At 38.6% G+C, this 22,357-nt stretch overlaps 1 protein-coding gene and 1 long non-coding RNA gene across 18 annotated transcripts in view; one reads left to right on the plus strand and one right to left on the minus strand.

Moving 5' to 3' along the window:
* DLG2 (discs large MAGUK scaffold protein 2) overlaps positions 1 to 22,357 on the minus strand; it is a 2,182,864-nt gene that overhangs the window by 230,522 nt on the left and 1,929,985 nt on the right. The window lies entirely within an intron of this gene.
* The window catches only part of LOC134740269 (uncharacterized), an 88,204-nt gene that overhangs the window by 50,152 nt on the left and 15,695 nt on the right, over positions 1 to 22,357 (plus strand). Inside the window, exons 8-10 of the long non-coding RNA XR_010127601.1 lie at positions 4,031 to 4,085; positions 4,949 to 5,091; positions 5,738 to 5,816. This is a non-coding gene — a long non-coding RNA (uncharacterized LOC134740269). The remainder of the gene's footprint in view (positions 1 to 4,030; positions 4,086 to 4,948; positions 5,092 to 5,737; positions 5,817 to 22,357) is intronic.

Consider the following 22,357-nt stretch of genomic DNA (forward strand, 5'->3'; position numbering starts at 1 on the left):
GATGGCGTACATCTGAAGTCCCAGCTACTCAGCAGGCTGAGGGAGGAGGATCACTTGACCCCAGGAGAGCCACACTGACACTACAGTGAGGTATGATCACGTCACTGCACTTATGTTGCCTGGGTGACAGAGCAAGGCCCTGTCTCAAAAGAAAAAAAAAAAAAAGGAAGCTCTTCACAAACAGTGACACACTTGGTAGAGAGAAGAAGCTTTGCTCTCAATCAACTGTAGAGGTCCCTGCTCATAAACAAAGTGTCCACGTTAATGGTCACAATCTCAATTAATTACCATGAAATTATTCTGATATAATCCCATGCAACGAATTTGTTTGAATTTAACAATATTCATTAATTCAGAAATTTCCTTAGTCTTGCCCCCTTCCTTTTTAGTATAGATTTCCTAGTTTTCAGTAAAATTCTTGACTTACTTTTGACTTGATCCATTTTCTTTTGGGTTCAGGATTTGTGGGCTTGTGCAAATGTCTGAGGATTAAACGAGATCACCTCTGTTAAGTATCTAGAACACCATAAAAGCTTTCAGTAAATGCTAGTTCCCTTCAAAGAAAGAAGTGAAGATTTATGCATCCAGAAGGGAAACGGCTTTAGGACTAAAGGAGATTTACAGCAACTGGATGACTTTGCAAGATGGACCAGCCTGGAGAGTGTTATTAAACTTCACCCTCTTTTGAACATTCAGTGATCCATGACAGTTTATAGAAATTGTGGCAGTCTATTTTTATGAATTTGTGTTCATGAGTATGTGTGCATACATATAAACATAAGTATATATAGAAATTAATACATATTGATGTCATATACATCATTAATATAAATTTGAATGGTATGAGTGTGTGTACCTTCTTCAATTTCTGAGAAAACTCAGAAGGAGAAAGCCTTCCTACATATAAGAGTTTGCCTTCTTTGTTTATCCATTATCTGGTCCCCTATAATCTAATTAGGGGACCACCAATTTGTCCTATCCTGAGAAACCTTAGCTAAGACCATTTCAATCTATCCCTTTGCCAAAGTTATCTCAGACTTCAAATCAGTAAAGAAGAGATTCCTTCATTCTGTGAGTTTATATGGCGGGCTTATGATGTCCCAGGCACTACATTATTATGTTGAATGCCAGAAGAACAATGTAATCAAGGTCATATTCTCCCTCTCCTTAGGCTCTCAGTCCAGGGAGTAATAAATTTAATAGATAATAGCTAACTACACAGCTGCATAGCATATTTTTATAAGAACTTTCATTAAGGTGCTATAGAGGCTGAGAGGAATGACATCTAAGAACTCAGTCTGGGGACTGAGCTCATGAAGCCTTCTGGAAGGAGGGTATGAGCCTTAAGCTGGGTCTTAATGGATGAGTAGGAGATATTGAGATATCCAAACAACAAGTGTTGCAATCAGAGTAAGAAGTATATGCAAAGAGATGGTGGGGGGTTAACCACGGAACTCTGGAGGAGTGAAATTTTATCCATTTAGCACTTAATAACATAAGTACGTGTGATGGAAAAAAGACTAACTTGAGAGTAGGAATACCAGAGACTAATCATTTTTTTTTTTTATGAACTTCTTCAGTGCAATGAAGGCTAAAGTGGAAAATGTCATGTTTTATAGTTAGACAGTCCTGATTCATTCAAGCTGACCTTTGCAAGTTGCTTAACTTCTCTGAATTAAACCTTGGTTCCTCATCTATAAAATGAGGATAATATTATCTAGTTCATATAGCTGTTGTGTTCTTATGAAATAAAAAAAAAGTAAAGTATCTTGTTTCTCACACAATGTACTTACATTAAATGTCAAAACAAGACGCCAGACTAAATGTCAGTTCATGTCCTGAAAACACTTGTGTCACTGTGAATAAGAACATTCATCACTCATACCAACTCTGGTTTCCCATTGGGATGTATTTATCTGTTTGCTTCCTAAACCAGTGGTTTCAAAACTTTGCTTGCTGACACCACCATTTAAAATCACTTTGCATACTCACCCATTATCTTAATATTTACATAATTTATATTTACATAAATATATTTATGTAAATATAAATTATGTATTTTTATATACATAAAATATTATAAATTATTGTGTAACTGTATTACTGTGGCACAGTGTGGCACACTATAAAACATATAACAGAACGGAAATTTAAAGGCTGTGATGAAAAGTTAATAAAAGAGAAGGTCTTGGCTACCACTGGGGTGAGTGTAATCACTTTGAAGAATACCAAGGTCTCCTAGACAGAAAAGACCTAATCTCATTCATCTGTGGAGCACCCAGAAGCAGAGACCAAGTACTAAAGAAATGTCTAGGAACTGAAGAAGCAACACTGGGACATTAGAAAAAACCCAAAAACTCTGTAGCCTACTAGTGCCACTATCTGTCCAAACCAGTTTTTTAGTTTTTATTTTTAATATATATTTTAATTATAATACAAGTTTAATATAGTAGAAATGTTAAACAACCTAAATGTAATGGCTCTCCCCCGCCAAAGGTCAGTGGCAAATAGAGAGTTAATATTCATTATTTTTAAAAGAGCTAATTGTAATAATAACCACTTGCTGAACACTTATAAGGGGCAGGCACTACATTAATGCCTTTACAAGTACTTATTTGCTCTTTATAATGATCTGGACACCATATTGTACCTCTGTAGAGGATATCAAACATTTTGGTCCATGCTGTGGGTGGGGGTGGGGGGGTGTCTGCAAACCATGGCCTGCAGGCAAATCTGTCCCACTGTCCATTTTTATGTAGTCTATAAGCCAAGAATGTTTTTCACATTTTCAGTCTGTAGAAAGAAAAATCAGAAAAGAATACTGTTTTGTATGAAACTTTTATATAAAAATTACATGAAATTCAAATTTCATGACCATAAATAGTTTTATTGAATCACAGCCACATCCATTTATGTATTTATGTATTGTCTATGGCTGCTTTTGCACTACAATGGCAAAGTTGACTATTTCAATAAAGATTGTATGACCTATAAAATATAAAATGCTTGGTATCTGGCCCTTGACAAAACAAGTTTGCTGGCCCCTTGTGTATATGATTGGAGTCTACTGGACATGTGCACGCTGCAGCTTGCATGGCTCTAAGTCATGGTTCCAGTAACAATCCTATCTGGAAATGTAGGTTCAGAGAGCTTGTCACTTGTCCATGCACTTAGGAAATGGCAGAATCAGAGGTTTTTAGGATAATTTTTTAAGGCTGAAATATGCACTTGATCTCACCTAGAGTTCAGGACAATTTTCTCTTCTGGCCTCTTCTGGCTATGTAACTTAACTAGTCACACGTAATACAACTTCCCCACTGCCTCCACTGTCTTCTCTGTACTCTCCTATCTAGCTTTTAAAATATTTATGGCTAAGGACAGGGTAGGGTGGGGAACAGGTCAATGGAACAAAAGTACAATTCACTCATTCACAATACTTTTCATTCTCCCTCTTCGAGTCTCTCAAATACACACTTGGCCCCTGCGTATGAGGCTCTGCTGTCTCTGGCTGAGCTGAAAGTGATGAAAAGGACATGTGATGGAATGCTGGAAACCTCATTACTGGCTCTTTGCCTACAGAAACTCAGCCAGCTTATCTTCTTTCCCAAGGAACTTCAAACTTACACTGGCTCAGCTGGTTCTAGTTGCCTGTAACAAGCTGCTCTGCCCAGTGGAGATCAGAAGCCTATAGAAGATACTCTGCATATGCTTTGCTGTCCTAGAGAATATGTTCCCTTTTTTCTCGTTCTCATTGTAGCAGATTCTCCAAGGGTCTCGGCCACTCCTGGGTTGTAATGTGGATACCGAAAAGTGCAAGTTACAATAATTTTTTCCTGGACGGTATCCAGAAGACCCAGACATGTGAACATAATTTCTGTGGCTGCCCAATTATAGCTAGAACTTCACTTCTAAGCAAGGACAACTACAATGGCAGGACATGGACTATGTAAAGTTGTGAGAAGAGCTTTCACATATGTTAATCTCATTGACTCCTCCCCGCAAACCAGAATTTGTTATTCCCATTTTATAGATAAAGATGCTGGGACTCAAGAGGAACTAAGCAGTGTATATTTTGCACGTATCCAGTTAAGTGGTAGATCTGAGCTTCAAACCTGAAGCTTTCTGACACCTAAGTGCTTGTCATTTCAGTAAAGGAGCCTGTTATAAAGAAGTCAGTTTGTTGCCATAATAGTCATTAGAAAACAAGCAAACAAACACCCCTTCCCTGCAACAAATCATGGCATGATTATTCTTTATGATTGGGATGCAGTACAGCATAATGGAGTTCAATGATGAGCAGGGCTTAAAGTTATTGGCAAATCATTTAAACAGCCTGATTCTCTGTAAATTCATCTGTAAAATGGAAGTAATAACATGCCTAACTTTTAGGATCATGGTGAGGGTTATATAAAAGAATGTAGGTATTCTGTTTATATGAAATGCCTAGAATAGGCAAATCCATATAGATGGAAAACAGATTGATGGTGCCTAGGGCTGGAGGTAGGGGGTGGAAGGAAATGAGGAGTTGCTAATAGTTATGGGGTTTCTTTTGGAGATGATGAAAATGCTCTAAAATTGTGGTGATGGTTGCACAACTCTGTGAATACACTAAAACCCATTGAATTGTATATTTTAAACAAGTGAATAATATGGTATATAAATTTAAAAATAATGTAGGTAAAGGGCTTAGCACAATGCCTGGCACAAAATAAATGCTTTATAAATGTTAATTTTTGTCATTATTGTTTTGAGGCAGAGACTATCTGGTTCGCCAAACTCATTTCCTCTTCTCCTAGAGCACAAAACGAGACTCTACCCTAAAAATTAGGTGTGGCCATGTGTCTGAGTCTGGGCCAAGGGAATGTGAGTTCTGGCCAATGTAAGGGAACAAGCTTGGCCCATAAAAATATTCCCCTCACAAGCCTTCATGTTGTTTCCCTTCTACTAGCTTGATGCAATGAATCTTTTGGCTTCAGAGCTACATGTTGAAGATGAAGGAGCCATAGTGTGGAAAAGCCAAAGTTCCTGAATCACTGACCGGGGGAGAGTTGCCCATTAGCCAGGATGACTGGCTTTAGACTTTCTGACAAAGTAAATAAGCTTCTAATTGTTTAAACCTTTATTTATTTTGAGTTTTGATTGCAACAGCTACTGGTATTATTATAACTACCATATTATTGTTTGAGGAGAAGTGTCAGCCCTTGTCACATGCCTGAAATAAATTCACTGTAGACTGGCTGACCGTGCTGGGTCTGGGGGCATGAGTGCACACAGGAAAAGTTGTCTGGTGAATTTGAGCATTATTTTAGTACTGTTGAGTAGTCACTGGACAGTTTGAGTGTAGTATGCAGCTTCTAATTACTTTCCCCAACTTTGGGGAAGCAGAGTCCTTGTTTTGCCCTCCAGTCCCTTCAGGAAGGGCCAAATGAACAGCAGGCAACATGCAATCAAACCGTGCACAGCAGTAGGGTGTGGGAATGGCGAAGGCAGCTCTGTGCCTGCTGCTCCACCCTTCTCTCCTACCCTTCTTTGTGGAGGACACCGTACCCTGTCCTCTTCCCTTTTGATAAAAGGGAAAGTAATACAAATTAAAGATGTGACCCAATCACATTGTTTTGTCCTTGCTTAGTGCTTTTTAAAGGGGTATCCTACACTCTAAATGTGGAAGGCAGAGACAGCTTTTAGCTCTCCGGGTGAATAATGCCAAAGTATTTGATTGCTATTGTCTCTCTTTCAGAGGGTTTGCTGTCAGAAGGAAAAGCTCTGAGTCATTCTTTAGAAAAGGTGAACAGAGGATATGCAACCACAAGCCAAAGGTGACAGATCGGAAAGGGACCAATCACTGGAACAGGGTTTCTCAGGTTTGTGAGCCCCTTTCCTCATGCAATTGTGTCAAATTGGGCCAAAAATGCCTTCTGTATCTTTCTCACAGAGGAGTGCTGTAAAACCCAATGGGCATGTAAAGTGAAGTACAGTCAGATCTTATAAAAATAGCTATTGATTCCTGAGTGTTTACTGTGAAGCCCTCTTACATAGCTTGTTTAATCTTCTTGACAAGCTTAATACATAAGTATTATTGGCCCACTTGAGAGCTATTGAAACTGAGGCTCAGAGGTTAAGCAAAGCAGTGTCCCCAGGATCACACAGGTAGTAAACAACAGAGCTGGGACTCTAACTAGGAATTGAGGGATGCCAAAAGACTACATCTCTCACCACCATGCCCTTCAAGGACTTCAAACAAATGAAAAGCATTAGCAAGGTAAATGGCTCTTCTGCTGGAGAATCTAGAATGTCCAAAGCCAAAATATCTACCCTTGCGTAGAAAGAACATCCTACAAGGCTGCCTGTGTTCAGCATATTAAGTGCCTAAGAGAATAATGAAACAGATAAGACAAGGGAAGAACAAAGGCCATTGTCCCGGGCCCTGGAGACTAGCCTGCCTGAACATGATTCACAGTCATTCATGGACTCAGACCTCATAGATTTTGAATATCAGATCATTGCAGATAGAAATGTGAACTTCCAGATAGCAACCATATCTTCTTGCTGAAAATAGCTTCCCTCCCCCCAGCACAAAGTCATAAAGAAAGAAAAGAGAATCTTAATTTCCTTCTGCTTCCTGTTTGCCAGACTGTTCCTTTTTTCCTTCAACCTCATGGTCCCATTGTTTCTCTCATTTCTTCTTAGTATGCTGTATTTAAACCAGATGGAGCAGTAGCATTTTGAAGCGATTTTTGAACCCAAGGGACTCGCGTCATAAATAAATAAACAAATGAACACTTTAGGAATTGGCAAATCAGGCAGGAATGGGTTTAACAACTGAGCTGGAAATGTAGATGAAAATCTACTCCATGATGAAAGATCGGAATGTGGCACAAGTTCTTTTCACCAAATAGGTAACCACACTGACTTCTTTCAGTAAACTGGGGGCTAAAGAGAGACGCAGTGGGAAGGCAGTGGCAAAGAACATCAGAGACACATTCAGTGGCCCTGTCTACTTTGTGTTACCAATGTGCTGATACATTATCCCATGGTTGCTATGAAATATTTGCTCACCACCTATAAAAGTAAGGCATTTTCAAGTGCTGGTTTTCTTTAAATACATTCTCTTTCCTTTAAGTCTTACATAATTCAACTATCATTCCATGTGAGGCTTAATTTAAAGAAAACCATAAGTTGAGTTAATTCACTGTGAAGGGTTATGGAAGCTATATTTACTCCAGAGAGTCAGCAGCAGTGTAACGGAGCATCTATTATATGCCTGACCTAGTGCCAGGTTCTAGGAATACAAACATGAATAGCCCAGCCCCTGCCCTTAAGACGTTCACAGAACTCGGAGGATTCACAAACTAAGTGAAAGTGAAAGACGTGTTACCACTATTAAGATAGAAGAAAATATATGAGGTGTTTAGTGATCACCTCTAATGAGGGAGAAATTATGTGTGGGGAGGGGAAGAGGATAGAGAGTTTGTGATTCAGTAAAAGAGTCCCAGCTGGGTGCAGTGGCTCACGCCTCTAATCCCAGCACTTTGGGAGGCCGAGGTGGGTGGATCACCTGACGTCAGGAGTTCGAGACCTGTCTGACTAAGATGTTGAAACCCTGTCTCTACTAAAAATACCAAAATTAGCTGGGCATGGTGGTAGGTGCCTGTAATCCCAGCTACTTGGGAGGCTGAGGCAGGAGAATCACTTAAACCTGGGAGGTGCATGTTGCAGTGAGCCGAGATGGTGCCACTGCACTCCAGCCTGGGTGACAGAGTGAGACTCCATCTCAAAAAAAAAAGAATCCCCTGTCTGTCTACCTAAAAGGCCTAAGAAGCTGTTAACCAAGAGAGAAGAGGTTGAGATGATGGTCTGGGCAGAGAGCACAGGAGGAATTGGAACAGGCTCCACTGTGATGTGAAACAACCTGAAGGTTATGGTCACTGTAGACATTTGAACCCAGCTGGAAAAAACAGACTGAGGAGAGAAATGAGAGGCAGGCTTGGGAGTCAGGGGGTGGATCATTCTCTGTCATGTGGGTCAGGGGACTCCATCCCATAGGCCATGGGAGCCTCTGTAAGACTTTAAACAGCAGAGTGAACATGATCTGATTTGCACTTTAGAAAATCACCTTGGCAACCATGTGGAGGATGGACTGGAGGTGTTGAGGCTGGGAGCATAGAGAACAGTTAGGAGGCAATGGCAGCAGTCCAGGTAGGAGGGATAGGGCCTGATCTTAGATGGCAGCAGTGGGGATATAAAGAAAAGAAGGGAGAACTAATATAAGGAAGGAGAAAATCTGGGCTGGAGGTAATGAAATCTGGATTCTAATCCTAGCTTTGGCACAATCTCTTAACGTGACCTTAGACAAGCTCTTCCTTTTCTGGACCCTGTTTCCCAACGTGGCAGGTGAGAGGGGGACATTTTGTGGCTATATGAGAATGCACTTTATATACGTACTTGGTTATTATTATTTACTCATTAGGTAAGCCAGACAGTCAGTCAGTCAGTAAAGGCACTCATTCCTTGAGTCACAGTTTTGGGCATCTTGATATGAAAAAGCAAAATGGTAGTACAAAAAAATCCAACCAAGGGAATGAGGAGACTTGAAGTCCATAAGCATTTACTGATGGTACATTAAGTACAAAATGTACATCATAATCTACTACAGATATCACGGAAACAGAAATGACCAAGATGTGTTCTCTACCTTCCGAGAGGGAAATGAGGCAGGCTATGATTAATTCAATTAAACAAATATTGAGTAAATGCCTATGTGCAGAGTATTGTGTCTGTCATAGTAAGGAAACAGAGAAATAGGACATGGTCCCTGACATGAAGGACTTCTTAGTCACAAATGGAAGAAAAGTGATACTGCTATTGGAGAGTTGCAAAGCACTATGGGAGCCCAAGATAAAAGAGAATATGTACCAAGTCAAAAATCCATTTTTAATTTTCGCCATAGTAAACAGAAATATAATTTCCCTTCCTGTGGTTCAAGGCTGCTAAGAGCAACTTCACAAAAGCAGATGAAAGAAGAGATCATTCATTTTACTCTAAACAAAGATTTTTCTGTGGGTGAGGTCCTATACTAGGTGTTTAATGTAAGAATAACAAGACATGCTCTTTGCCCTCAAAGAAATGAGTCAGTGTTTATAACATTTTGGATTGTGGGGAGGAGAAAGTAGAAGTTTGGTTCTACTTTTTCTACCTAACAATTCAAAGTGCCTTGAACAGTGCTTAGCATAAAGTAGGTGCTCAATAAATGATCAACAGATGTGAATAATATTAAATTTACTACTTAAAGAAAGAAAATGAAGTTGACTCTAAAATAACAAATACTTGACATCTAATTATCCAAAGAATACACTTAGGAAAGATTACTTTTATGTAAGAAGTCATGAGTAATTAATCAAACCACAGGCCACTGGCTTGTTGTAATACTAATTCAAACAAGGTTTCTAAGTGGCAGGTCTCCACTCCCAAAGTCTTGGGAAGCAGATGGTACCTAATTGCTTTAAGGGGCATTTGGTTGACCACACTTGGTTCTTTAAGCCAGAGTAAGTTCAGTTTTTGGAACTCTCCTTAAGACAAATCAACTTCCAACCCCTTACATATAATAAGCTGATCTGTTTCTAAACATGTAATCTAGAAAGACCAAACTTGGGAATGGTGTTGCTTTGAAAGAAAAAATAATGTCTTTGGGGCATGGCAGGGGGATTCTACTAGCAGCCTGACCAAGAAAAGTTGCTGACTTGGCATATAAGGTATGTAAAAAGCTTTAAGAGTAAAGGTGCTAACAATGCAGATGGGATTTAAAAAGAACATGCACCACATTGTGATATTTTTTCAAGAACAGAGAGGCCCAGAATATTGAGATACCAGCTGGTAAGAATTATGACATTTACTTTAAAATCTTTGGCCAGTAAGAAGTGATTCTAAAAGACTTGCAATAGGTTTGGCTCATGGTCTCTGAACCTTGTTATAGGCCAACTTGATAAAACACAGTGATTTCACATAGGAGCTTTTGATTACAGACTGGCTTGATTGTCATCAAGTCTCTGCCATTCACTAGCTGCTACAAACTTGGATAAGTCATTGAGTCTCACTTAAGCATCAATGCCATCTGTAAATGAAGACTATGTTGAATAATGTCACAGGGTTGTGATGGGGAGTACATGAGATAATAGAGGTAAACAGCTTAGTACAGTGCCTGGCATATAACAAGTATGGTGACTATTACTATTATAATTATGTTTGCTGAGAGGGAAATGTTCCTTCCAAAATTGGCTAAAAACCCTGTTTCAAACATTTTTGAGACTAAAATGAAATATATAGATGATAGGTTTGCAGAAATGGCAGTGGGTGTTTCATTTTCATATAATTATAATGTGCAGAAGAACATAGCAGCATCTTATGCCAATCATGAATCTTTTCTCATAGTAAAATAATTTTGTGAGTGAACCTGAACTGTATGTACAATGTCTTACTAAATATGTACTTCCATGTAACATGTGGTATCATGGGTTTCTTCTGAATTCTATTTGATGATAAAATATAGAGAAATCTAGCCTGGAAGGACCTCAATGTAAATATCATCTCTGTCACTTAAGGACTGTAAGCTCTGGCAAAACAAAAACTTTCTGATCCTCAGTATACACATCTGTAAAACAGGGATAATAATTGTACTATAGTTAAATGATTTTGAAAGAATTTCATGAGATGGTAATAATATCTTTACTGAGTTTTTGCCATGTGCCAAGCTCTGAAAGCCTATCCTAAATTATCTCTTCCTCATCCTATGTTATCTCTTCCACATCCTATGTTATCTTCCAGAAGTGTGGTTGTAAAGTCAGGGTCTGCAGCCAAGAGTTCAGAACCAGCCAGGTGAGATCAGGTGATTAGAGAGGCAGACGGCTGCTAAATGATAGCCAAAAATATCAGTAGCTTTTGCTGCATTCAAGAGAGAGCTGCGTCTTTGACATGTGAGAAGAGGGCTGCAGGTAGAGGTCCAGCAGGGGCAGAAAAAAAATAGTTCTGAATATATGCAAACATCAGAAACTTTGGGACCTGTGATCATGCCCTAGGTTTCCAAAGCTTATTACAAATAACTGCTTCCAAATATCTGTCTAGAGAAGACATCTAAAGGGCCCCAATAAAGGCAGATAGGAACATAAGGATAGATGTCCCCAATATATCAAATGAGTTAAAAAGGATGTAAAGAAGAAAACAAAGCACATCAACCTGCTCTGCTCCAAGTTAAAGTTATTTAGCTCCTGGAACTGGTTTCATCTTTAAAATTGAGATAATAAAACTACAGCACAATTTACATCGGGCTACTCCGCACTTGTAAGAAAGAATGGAGAAGATTTCTATGTACTGATACATAAAGATCTCCAAGACACAACATTAAGTAAAAAATAATAATAATGGCTGGGCACGGTGGCTCACGCCTGTAATGCCAGCACTTTGGGAGGATGAGGCGGGCGGATCACGAGGTCAGGAGATCGAGACCATCCTGGCTAGCACGGTGAAGCCCCGTCTCTACTAAAAATACAAAAAAAAAAAAAAAAATTGCCAGGTGTGGTGGTGGGCGCCTGTAGTCCCAGTTACTTGGGAGGCTGAGGCAGGAGAATGGAGTGAACCCAGGAGGTGGAGCCTGCAGTGAGCAGAGATCACGCCACTGCACTCCAGCCTGGGCGACAGAGCAAAACTCCGTCTAAAAAAAAGCATAATAATAATTTAAAAATAATAATAATAATACAGAATAGTGTTTATAGAATGCTCCTTTGGTATATAAGAATGGGGCTAAAAATTTATCTGCCTAACTATCTATCTATCTATCTATCTATCTATCTATCTATCTATCTTTCCATGTATGTATGTATGTATGCATGTATCTGTCTGTCTTTCTATGAATGTATGTATGTATGTATGTATCTATCTATCTGATCTATCTATTCCCCCACCACACATGCACACACACACACACACACACACAAATATAGTTTGCTGCATTCGCAAAGGAAACTCCAGAAAGATACACAAAAACCTAAAAACAGTGATTTGCTTTGTGAGATGAATGAGGGCAGGAGAGGAACAAAACTTTTCAATAAATACCTTATAAAAATTAAATATTTAAATTAATTTAAATAATAAAATTATGATAGCAATTGGTACATACCTTATAAGGTTGTTTTGAGGAGTAAATATAATAATGTATTGAAAGAGCTTACCATGGGGCTTGACACACAGTAAGCATTAACACACATCAGTGAAGATTATCCTCTCTTTTTGAGAAAGAGTGGGAAGGAGCCCTTCCTTGGCCTTAACTTTCTGCTCAAGGGCAAAAGAGAGGTGGAGACAAGTTTTAGGAGGCTGGCTGCTGGGGCTGTCATTGAGACTTAAGGAGCAAAGAGGCTATGATGACCTTCTGGTATCTTCCTAGGTCATGCAGCTCTATTCCCAGAGATTTGAGAGAAAAAGCCCACTTAGAAATAAAGATGGAGCTTTTACTCAGGAACCTGAATACAGTGGATGAAAGACTACAAAATGTAGAGAATCAAAATCCAACACATACCAGATCAATCCATGACTCTGAGAATTAGAAATGATTTAAAAACAAGAATGTCTTAGAACAAAATGAGAAAAGATGAACAGTTGCCAATGAAATGTTATTTTCTTTCACTGTGTTCCTAAAAAATTTATTCAATATCCTTAAATAATACATCTTGCGGGATTAATTGAAAATGCCACAATGGAATGAAAATAAAAAAAACTGGCTCTGAATAAAACCCTTTATATAGTCACAAAATTAATAATCTACATTTTTTTTGCACTATCTGCACTGAAAAGGAAAATTTAATAATCAGATACAAAAGGTAGGAAATTACAATGAATCACAAGTGTTCAGATATTGTAACCCAAACAACTGCTCTAGTAGTGCCTGCTTTACTTAGGGTTATGCCAAGTGGCTGACAAAATAAAGACTAATTCTTTCAGTTTCTTTTGAATTAAAACACAGTATTTGTAACATAGAAAAGCACCATTTTGGGTACCTGTTTGGGAAATCACACACAACAGGATGTCTTGGCTTTGTTAGATGCTTCTTTAAGTAGATCTATAAAAGAAGCAAGCAGGCAGGAGTCCGGGAGATGGTGATGAGAAACCCCGTTTGGGTAGCTGCCATATTGTTAGTTATGGTGGTTAAAAATTCCAGCTCTGAAAGTAGAAATATCTGAACACAAACTCTGTCACTCATTAGTTGAGTAACTTTGGCAAGTTACTTAACTTTGCTGAACTTCAATTTCCCATCGATAAAATTAGGATAAATATAATGCTTACCTTATAGGGATGTTATGAGGATACAAAGAGATAATGTATTTAAGAATTTAAATATACCTTTCTTAGAACAGTGTCTGGAGTAGATATCAGTAAATATTAGCCCTGATCATTAACATCTATCTTTTTATTCATTCATCCATCCATTAAACCATCATTTAGGGACCATTTCAGGTCAATCTTTGGGTTAAACAAAGGAAATCGAGGAAGAATAAGACATAGTCCTTGTACACAGAAAGCTCTCAGCCCATTAAGGGAAGATGAACAAAGAAGGCTGTATGGAATTAGGGATGCTATGAAAGAAGTCAACATCAGTTATACCGGGACATACAAAGGAAGTGGTTGATGAGGAAGGAATATCATAGAGAAGATGATACTTAATGAAAGGCTTGAAAAGGCTTGAAATGTGTGTATATACAAGGCATTCAGGACAAAACAACAGGAAGGGCACAGACACTGGGATAACCTGTCATGGTAGGGAGGGGAAAGAAGTCCAGTATGACTGGGTCCCAGAGAACAAGTGAGCCAGCTGGATAGGTAAGCCTGGAGAGGTCTAGGGGCCACATCACATAAGGCTGAGTATACAAGGAAGTTTCTGTAATTTGGTGTTTAACAAATCAACTTACTTAATTTGAAGTTGAGAGATAGTCAGCATTGCCCTGCTAGGGAAACATCCTGAGGCTATTCCACATTATTATAGTAGAAAGATAATTTTGTACTTTCTTTGTCAGCTGTATAAGATACCTGCTGAAAGAGTATCTTGCCTGATCTTGCCAGGGACTTACCCCCTTTGCAAACTCAGTGTTGGCTTGGGATCAGGATATCTCAGCAAATTCCCCTTAACTTTCACTTTTTTTTTTCCCTAACATATCTTCTCTTAAACAGGTAGTTCACTTCTGTACAAAAGGATTAACAGTGTCAGTACTGGTTAAAAAAGTGTTTTTTAATGGGGTGTGGTGAAATGACCAGGATATAGACACTTAACAGTTTCAAACGTCTTCTGCTACTTAACAATGGTGTGAACTTGGACAATTTTTACCTTTATAAATCACAATTTCCTTATCTACAGAAAGGTAGAATGTGACTTATCTCATGGGGTGTTGACAGGAGCAAATGTAGTAATTAATGCTAAGTATCTACTATCAAGACTGACACAGTTCTACAAATGGTAGCTGTCATTATTGCCCATGAAGGTGAAGCAGGTGATTTACACGGCAGGCTTGGGAGAAAGAAATGAGTCTGTTGGGGAAGAAGAAAGCCAGGTTTGTTTGGAGGCAGAGGAAGCTAGGGCACCTTGCACTGCTAAATTGTGCCATGTTCTGACTGGGGCTGGGCCCAGAGAAAGCTCTAATTCCTGTGTGTTGATTGAAACTGAGGTTGAAGACACTGATCTGTCTCTCCCTGGTGCTCATGAAAATTCTTCCTACCTAGCCTGAGCTTCATGGACAAATAAAGGCTAACCAAAGCACTTTCTTTTAAAAGTTTCAAGTTACTTAAGGTCTCTAGATTTGGAGCAGAAAGAGATGCTAATAATGAAACTTGCTAAATACAGCAATTTTTCTGCAGTCCATACAAATTTTATTAGTTAAGGAGGTGATGGGAAGAAAGCAAATATACTCTGTTGGTAAGGAATTGCAGTTCTTCTGAAAAGCACTGTAAATGATAATATAATGATGCATCAATCCAGTCACCAGGGAGGAAAATATATTATCTTCTATGGTACATATGTGCTGTTCCAGCATTTCACAGACAAGATTGAACTCTCACATAGCCCCAGGAAAGCCACATGCTCTTGCCTTTTAACCCAGTATCTTTAACTGGTTAAAGCCTATTTCCTCTGTAGCTGAAAAATATGTTTATAATAAAGGTCACCTACAATGGAATATAAAGGGAATCTCTCTGAACATATCACACAAATTCTATAATCTGGATCCTGTAAACCGACTGATGAAAAAAACAGTGACAAAGAAACAAAATGGGACTTTATTAACCTAGATTCTTGAATTGTAATATTTAATGCCAAGCATTAATGGAAGAGTACACATAAAAATTTCAACAAACGGCCGGGCCTGGTGGCTAATGCCTGTAATCCCAGCACTTTGGGAGGCCAAGGCAGGTGGATCACCTAAGGTCGGGAGTTAAAGACCAGCCTGACCAACATGGAGAAACCCCGTCCCTACTAAAAATACAACATTAGCCAGGTGTGGTGGTGCACGCCTGTAATCCCAGCTACTCGGAAGGCTGAGAGAGGAGAATTGCTTGAACCTGGGAGGCAGAGGTTGCAGTGAGCCGAGATAGCACCACTGCACTCCAGCCTGGGCAACAAGAGTGAAACTCCGTCTCAAAAAGAAAAAAAAAAAATTCAACAAAAACAAAAGTTTTCTTTACATTTCAAATAATTCTTTTCCATGCCAATTATCTTGAAAAGCTTTGGTTTTTAGATGAGAGCTCTGAAAGATCATATAAATAACCCATAACAAGCTAACCTAATACTCATCATGACTGTTATTTACAGTAGTGAAAAAATCAGAAACAACCTAAAAGTTTAATAATGGTAAATAGGCTAAGTCAATAGTGTCACGTCCCTATAATGGAAACTTGGATCTCTTTTAAAATTTACTTTTACAAAAGAAAAAAAAAGTATGGACATGAAGAAGTGCCCACAAAACATTGTTAAATAAAAAAGGAAGTATCAACTACCATGATTACCATGTACAATACAATTACAATCTTATAGGATGCAGAAAATAAATGGCAAGGACCTACAACAAAATCAATAGTTATTTTTTATTGTCTTATTTATTTTTTATAATTAAAAAAATCCCAATAAAATATCCCTTTAAGATATTTAACTTTCTAAGTAAAAGCTTGGCAGGCTGTGGAAGTATAAAAAAGAATGCATCTGAAAACATGAAAAACTTTGCATGAAAAATGTGTGTAACATATTTTAGATGACATTGTTAAATGCTTATGCTATAATGTAACTAAAATGAACCAGGGTAGTTAGTTGTACATATAATATAATCTCCCTTATGTATTTCATAAACAGAAATGGTACTAAAATGAGACAAAAACAGAAACCAGTGGTTGCCTCTGGATAGTAGAAATTATTGCTTAGTTCTACAATTTTTTTTTAAACATGCTTCTGTATTTTGCAGTTTCAACAATAAACATGTAATACCATTATAATTGAAAAATAGATTTGGTTTTCTTTTTTTTTAAAAATATATAATTTGACCAGGCGAGGTGGCTCATACCTGTAATCTTAGCATTTTGGGAGGCCAAGGCGGGTGGATCACCTGAGGTCAGGAGTTCGAGACCAGCCTGGCCAACGTGGTGAAACCCTGTCTCTACTAAAAAAAAAAAAAAAAAAAAAAAAAAAAAAAAAATTAGCAGGGCGTGGTGGCACAGGCCTGTAATTCCAGCTACTTGGGAGGCTGAGGCAGGAGAATCACTTAAACCTGGAAGGTGGAGGTGGCAGTGAGCTGAGATCATGCCACTGCACTCCAGCCTGGGCGACAGAGCGAGACTCCATCTCAAAAATAAAATAAAATAAAGATATAATTCGGCAGGAAAAAAACTGAATATAACCTTAAAGTCACTGAAATATTAAGTTATTCAGACTAAACTTCTGGGTATTACACTTACTACCTGGGTGACGGAATCATTTGTATCCCAAATCTCAGCATAATGCAATACACCCATGTAACAAACTTGCACTAATATACCTCTTGAATCTAAAATAAAAGTTGATATTATAAAAATAAATAAATGTGTTAATTAATTTAATTAAAAAATAAAGCATAGACATGAACAGGAATGTGATATACCTAACTTGTACTTGCCCTTTGTACTTTCTGAATGCAGGCGGGAATTAGCTGCAGCTCTGTTTCCTCTGCATATTTTCACTTATTAAAAGACTTCTAAACTTCTTTTCTCCAGGCTAAATCTTCAATGTAAAAAAATTATTTTGGAATTAATACATGTGATTGCCTAAAAATCAACTTATATGTTATTATCAAGTAAACTTTTATTCTCTGGAATCCTCAGAGAAAAGAAGTATCTTTCTGAATATTTGAATTTTCCATATAGCTGAAGATTAAGACTTCAAATGGATAGAGTTAAATTGATTACTTTTGTGATTACTTCACTTTTCAAAACATCATTATTAAATACTTGCCTCACCTCCAGAATAATATACTAGATATAATAGGTTTTTAAACTGATGACTCAAAACTATCATTATGAAGATCTGTTATTGTGATAATAAAACATCAAGTAGTTCTTAATAAATAAACTTCTAACCCTTTAAATTCAAATCGACTTTACTTTCCATGTTGCTAACATTTAAAAAGAACAACAAAATAAATCCAAGAATATAATTGTATATCAATTAAATAAAGGAGAAACATTTACAGTTTCTACTTAATTCCATTATTTTATTTTTTAAAGTATGCCGTAAAAGATTTACAGATTCCCGGCCGGGCGCAGTGGCTCACGCCTGTAATCCCAGCACTTTGGGAGGCTGAGGCGGGCGGATCACAAGGTCAGGAGATCGAGACCATCTTGGCTAACACGGTGAAACCCCGTCTCTACTAAAAAATACAAAAAATTAGCCGGGTGTGGTGGCGGGCGCCTGTAGTCCCAGCTACTCGGGAGGCTGAGGCAGGAGAATGGCGTGAACCCGGGAGGCGGAGCTTGCAGTGAGCCGAGATCGCGCCAATGCACTCCAGCCTGGGCGACAGACCGAGACTCTGTCTCAAAAAAAAAAAAAAAAAAAAAAAAAAAGATTTACAGATTCCCTAGCAATGAATTCTCTTTGTGAAAAAACCACATAGACTCAAAAGCATATGAAGGCTTATTTTGTATGGCTCTTGGAAAAGTAGATCTATGCCTGGAAGGCAAAAGACAATAGATTTGCAGTCATCACGCACACCAACAAAAGTTTCAACTTCACAATTAAACATTTTAAAACCAGGCCGGGCGTGGTGGCTCATGCCTGTAATCCCAGCACTTTGGGAGGCCAAGGCTGGTGGATCATGAGGTCAGGAAATTGAGACCATCCTGGCCAACATGGTGAAACCCCATCTCTACTAAAATACAAAAAATTAGCTGGGCATGGTGGCGGATGCCTGTAGTCCCAGCTACTCGGGAGGCTGAGGCAGGAGAATCGCTTGAACCCGGGAGGCGGAGGTTGCAGTGAGCTGAGATCACACCACTGCACTCCAGCCTGGGTGACAGAGCAAGACCCCATCTAAAAAAAAAAAAAAAAAAAAAATTTAAAACCAACAAAATTTTTACTTAAAAATTTATTTGACAATGTTTATTAAGCTCCTATTCTATGTCAGGTATTGTTCTAGGTGCTGGGGACATGTGTCTAGTGCCTAGACATGGTACTGGAGACAGCACATTCCTGTCATAGGACATGTTAAGGCAGCGGCTGAACGACCACTTGGCAAAGATATTATAGGGGGAATCCAAATACGTAATATCCCCCAACTCCTGTGATTCTCATCCTCTCCAACTGCACTTCCATAATCCCCAGGAAAGCAGAGCTTGAATCAAAGGTTTGCAGTAATATATTCAGAGGCTCACATGTGATAGTTCATTTTGAACAGTGATCCTGGGAAGAGGAATGAGGAAGCAGGGAAACCTTCTGAGGAGCATACACAATGCAATTCAGAACTATCTATCCAAGGGATGGAAGAGAGCTCTACCCACCAGTTCCCTTCCTCTCCAATTGTCGAGAGTTGCCACATGCGATGCCAACTCCCTTGCACGTCCAGTTTTGCGCATGCCAGAGTGGCAAGTGGGCTCTCGGGTAGAAAGCAGAGATAGGTGTGGCAGCTAAGGCAAGGTGGTGTCAGTTACACCTGGATGAAGCTGGTTGCTACAGCAATGCCTTCAGTTAGTTTGGCAGAAAAAATGCAAGACTGAGTGCAAGAGGTGACAACACCTTTAAGATTCTTCTAACCCATATGAGGTCATGATAACAACAAAAGTAATTAACATTTATCATCAAGCAAACATAGATACTTTCCATACATTTTATCACTTAATTCTTAAAATCAACTCCGTGAAGTAGGTCATACTTTTATCTCTATTTATATATACTTTTATCTCTATTTCAAATATGAGAAAATGGCTTTCTAGAACTAAGTGGTCTGCCTGAGGTCATCAATAAATGGAGAACAAAAGATGAGGCTGAAGGACTGGCTGCAGAACCCTAGAACAACATTGACTCCCCCAGTGCCTATGAGCATCCAAACTTCTCCTATATAGGAGAACAGAAGTAGAAATCAGTTGCCCTTAGGAGTTCCTGTTTCTATACCTGTCTCTGACCAGAGTTCCTTGAAGGTAGAGATTGTGCCTTATTCCTGAATTATATCCAGTACCGTGCAGTGCATGACATATAACAAGTACACACTGTTGGCCAGGCTCAGTGGCTTACGCCTATAATCCCAGCACTTTGGGAGGCCGAGGGGGGCAGATCACCTGAGGTCAGGAGTTCAAGACCAGCCTGGCTAACATGGTGAAAACCCATCTCTATTAAAAATATAAAAAATTAGTGAGGCGTTGTGGCGCATGCCTGTACTCCCAGCTACTCAGGAGGCTGAGGCAAGAGAATCGTTTGAACCTGGGAGGCAGAGGTTGCAGTGAGCCAAGGTCGTGCCACTGCACTTCAGCCTGGGCAACAGAGTGAGACTCGGTCACAACAACAACAGTAACAACAGCAATAACAAAAACACAAACAAACAAGTGCACAATGCTTTTGAGATTGGTTGAGTGTCTGTTCCCCCTCAGTGCACTCATGGTTCTTGAAAGCAGGAACCCTGTCTTAATCACCTTTATATCCCAGCACCCAGCACACATAGTTCAATGTTTGCTTGCCCTAACAGAATAAAATTTTCCAGAAGGCAGAATGCATAGGGTTAAAAACGTGCAGCTTCTCTCATATGGGCCTGAGTTAGAGTCCCACCTTTGATACTTTAACTAGTTATATGATCTTGATTGAACTATGTAATAGTCTTTTAAATCCAGAGCTTCCTCATTTGCAAAAAAGCATGATACTAATTGTATTCCATCATAAGGTTGTGGTGATGATTACATGAAATTTATGTAAAAGCTCTTATCATTAATATTTGGCACATGGCAATCTTGCAATAAATATTAGATATTATGATAATTGTTGGAAATTTATCCTGTGTTTAAGTTATATTTGAAGTTCCTAAACTAGATACGACACATTTAGAATGTTCACAGTGGCACATGTGGGAAAATCTTTAGAACACAAAGTACCTAGGAAACAGATAGTACCTGTACACAGTGATGCTCAATAAATATTTGTTGAATGTTAGATAAAAAACAATGAGCCATGTTTGCTTTTGGCATGAATCACCAGCACAAATGTTGAAAATAGAAAAATAAAATATACGTTGCTATTTAACACCTGACAGGGAGAAAGTATTAGTAGCCCAAGATCTGACTGTAAACAAAGAGGAGAAATATCTATATAACCTATGAAAGGTGTGAAGCCATAAAACAAGGCCAGAAATTTGGTAATCATTCTCAAAACAATATGATTACAAATGTCTTTCAATACTTGGCTTTATGTACCTCCCCAATTTCATATTACTTGTGTTTTATGGTCAAAAATTTGAATATGTTGCCATTTTTTTAAATTACAGAGCTATGTATTTCCTTAAAGTACTGTATTTTCCTTAAAGTACCTAATTAGCTAATACTACTAAATTACAATTTACATTTAGATTCTGCAGACTGAAGGATCTATTTTGGAATCATTTTTTTTAATGGGATATGGAACCCAGATACTAAGGAAGAAACTGGGGGATAGAAGATCAATGCCCAAGGCTGTGTGGGCATAGTGGGTATTCTCTTTGGATCATGAGAGAAGGACTTGGTTTGCATTCCAGCTCTGCCACTTATTTACTAGTTGAGTGATCTTGGACAGATTATTTCCTGTGTAAATCTGTCTTTCATAGTCTCTAGTATGGGGCTGCTGGTGCCCATTTCCCTGACTTTACTTGATGATTTATTAGGGGAACAAGCAGAGTCCACTGCATGTGGTATGTATTCAATCGCTGCTTGTTCTCTTCTCCTCTTAAAGGTAAGAGACAAGTGTGAGTCCTGGGGTAGCTGCCAATAATATTCATTCAGGCTCCCTTCTTAATCATGCAATTTATCAAGAAAGAATCTTTTTGAGAGGAAAAAAATAAAAGTCTGAAATCAGAATGCCTAGGACAAAATTTTACACTGTGTGTGTGTGTGTGTGTGTGTGTGTATATGTGTGTATATATGTACGTATATATGTATACATATGTATATATGTGTATACGTGTATACGTATGTATATACGTGTATACGTGTATACATAAAGTTATATATATTATATATACATATATATTGTATATATATACACATATACACATATATATTTTATATATATATATATACACACACACACACACACACACACACATATATAACTCTATTTTTTTCAACAAGATTGCTCGTTAAGCAAGAAACCGCATTGTAAAGTCCAGTTCCACCTTAGTTTGCTTTCTGGCCAACTAATCTGGGCAGACTTTTAAAATCACACTGGCTGGAAGGCGAATACGGTGTTTCATTACAATCATTACATTTACCACCCCAGTGTTGGTAACATTCTCTAGGCTGCCTGTGATGCTTAGTGGCTGAGCGGCAAGTAAGAAGTTTAATTTAGCTTTCTCAGCATCTGCAGGTTTTGTTTTCAACAAAGAACTTCAGGTTACATAACAGCCTTGGCTTGTTTCAGAAGGTGAATCTTGACTCTCCAAATTAACTGTTGATACAGGTCTTCAGAAGCAGAACTTGGTGTATCTGGAAGTGATCCCCCCCAAGTCATTTGGAAAGTAACAATGGCACTTGACCTTTCTGGTTACTTAGCAAAAGAAGGCAGGAGAAAGAAGGTTCTAAGCGTAAGTAGGTGATCATTGAAAGGGCAGATACAGCCTCTAAAAATCAGGTTAGGCCT

Source organism: Pongo pygmaeus, chromosome 9, assembly GCF_028885625.2.
Source record: "Pongo pygmaeus isolate AG05252 chromosome 9, NHGRI_mPonPyg2-v2.0_pri, whole genome shotgun sequence".
Taxonomy (NCBI): domain Eukaryota; kingdom Metazoa; phylum Chordata; class Mammalia; order Primates; family Hominidae; genus Pongo; species Pongo pygmaeus.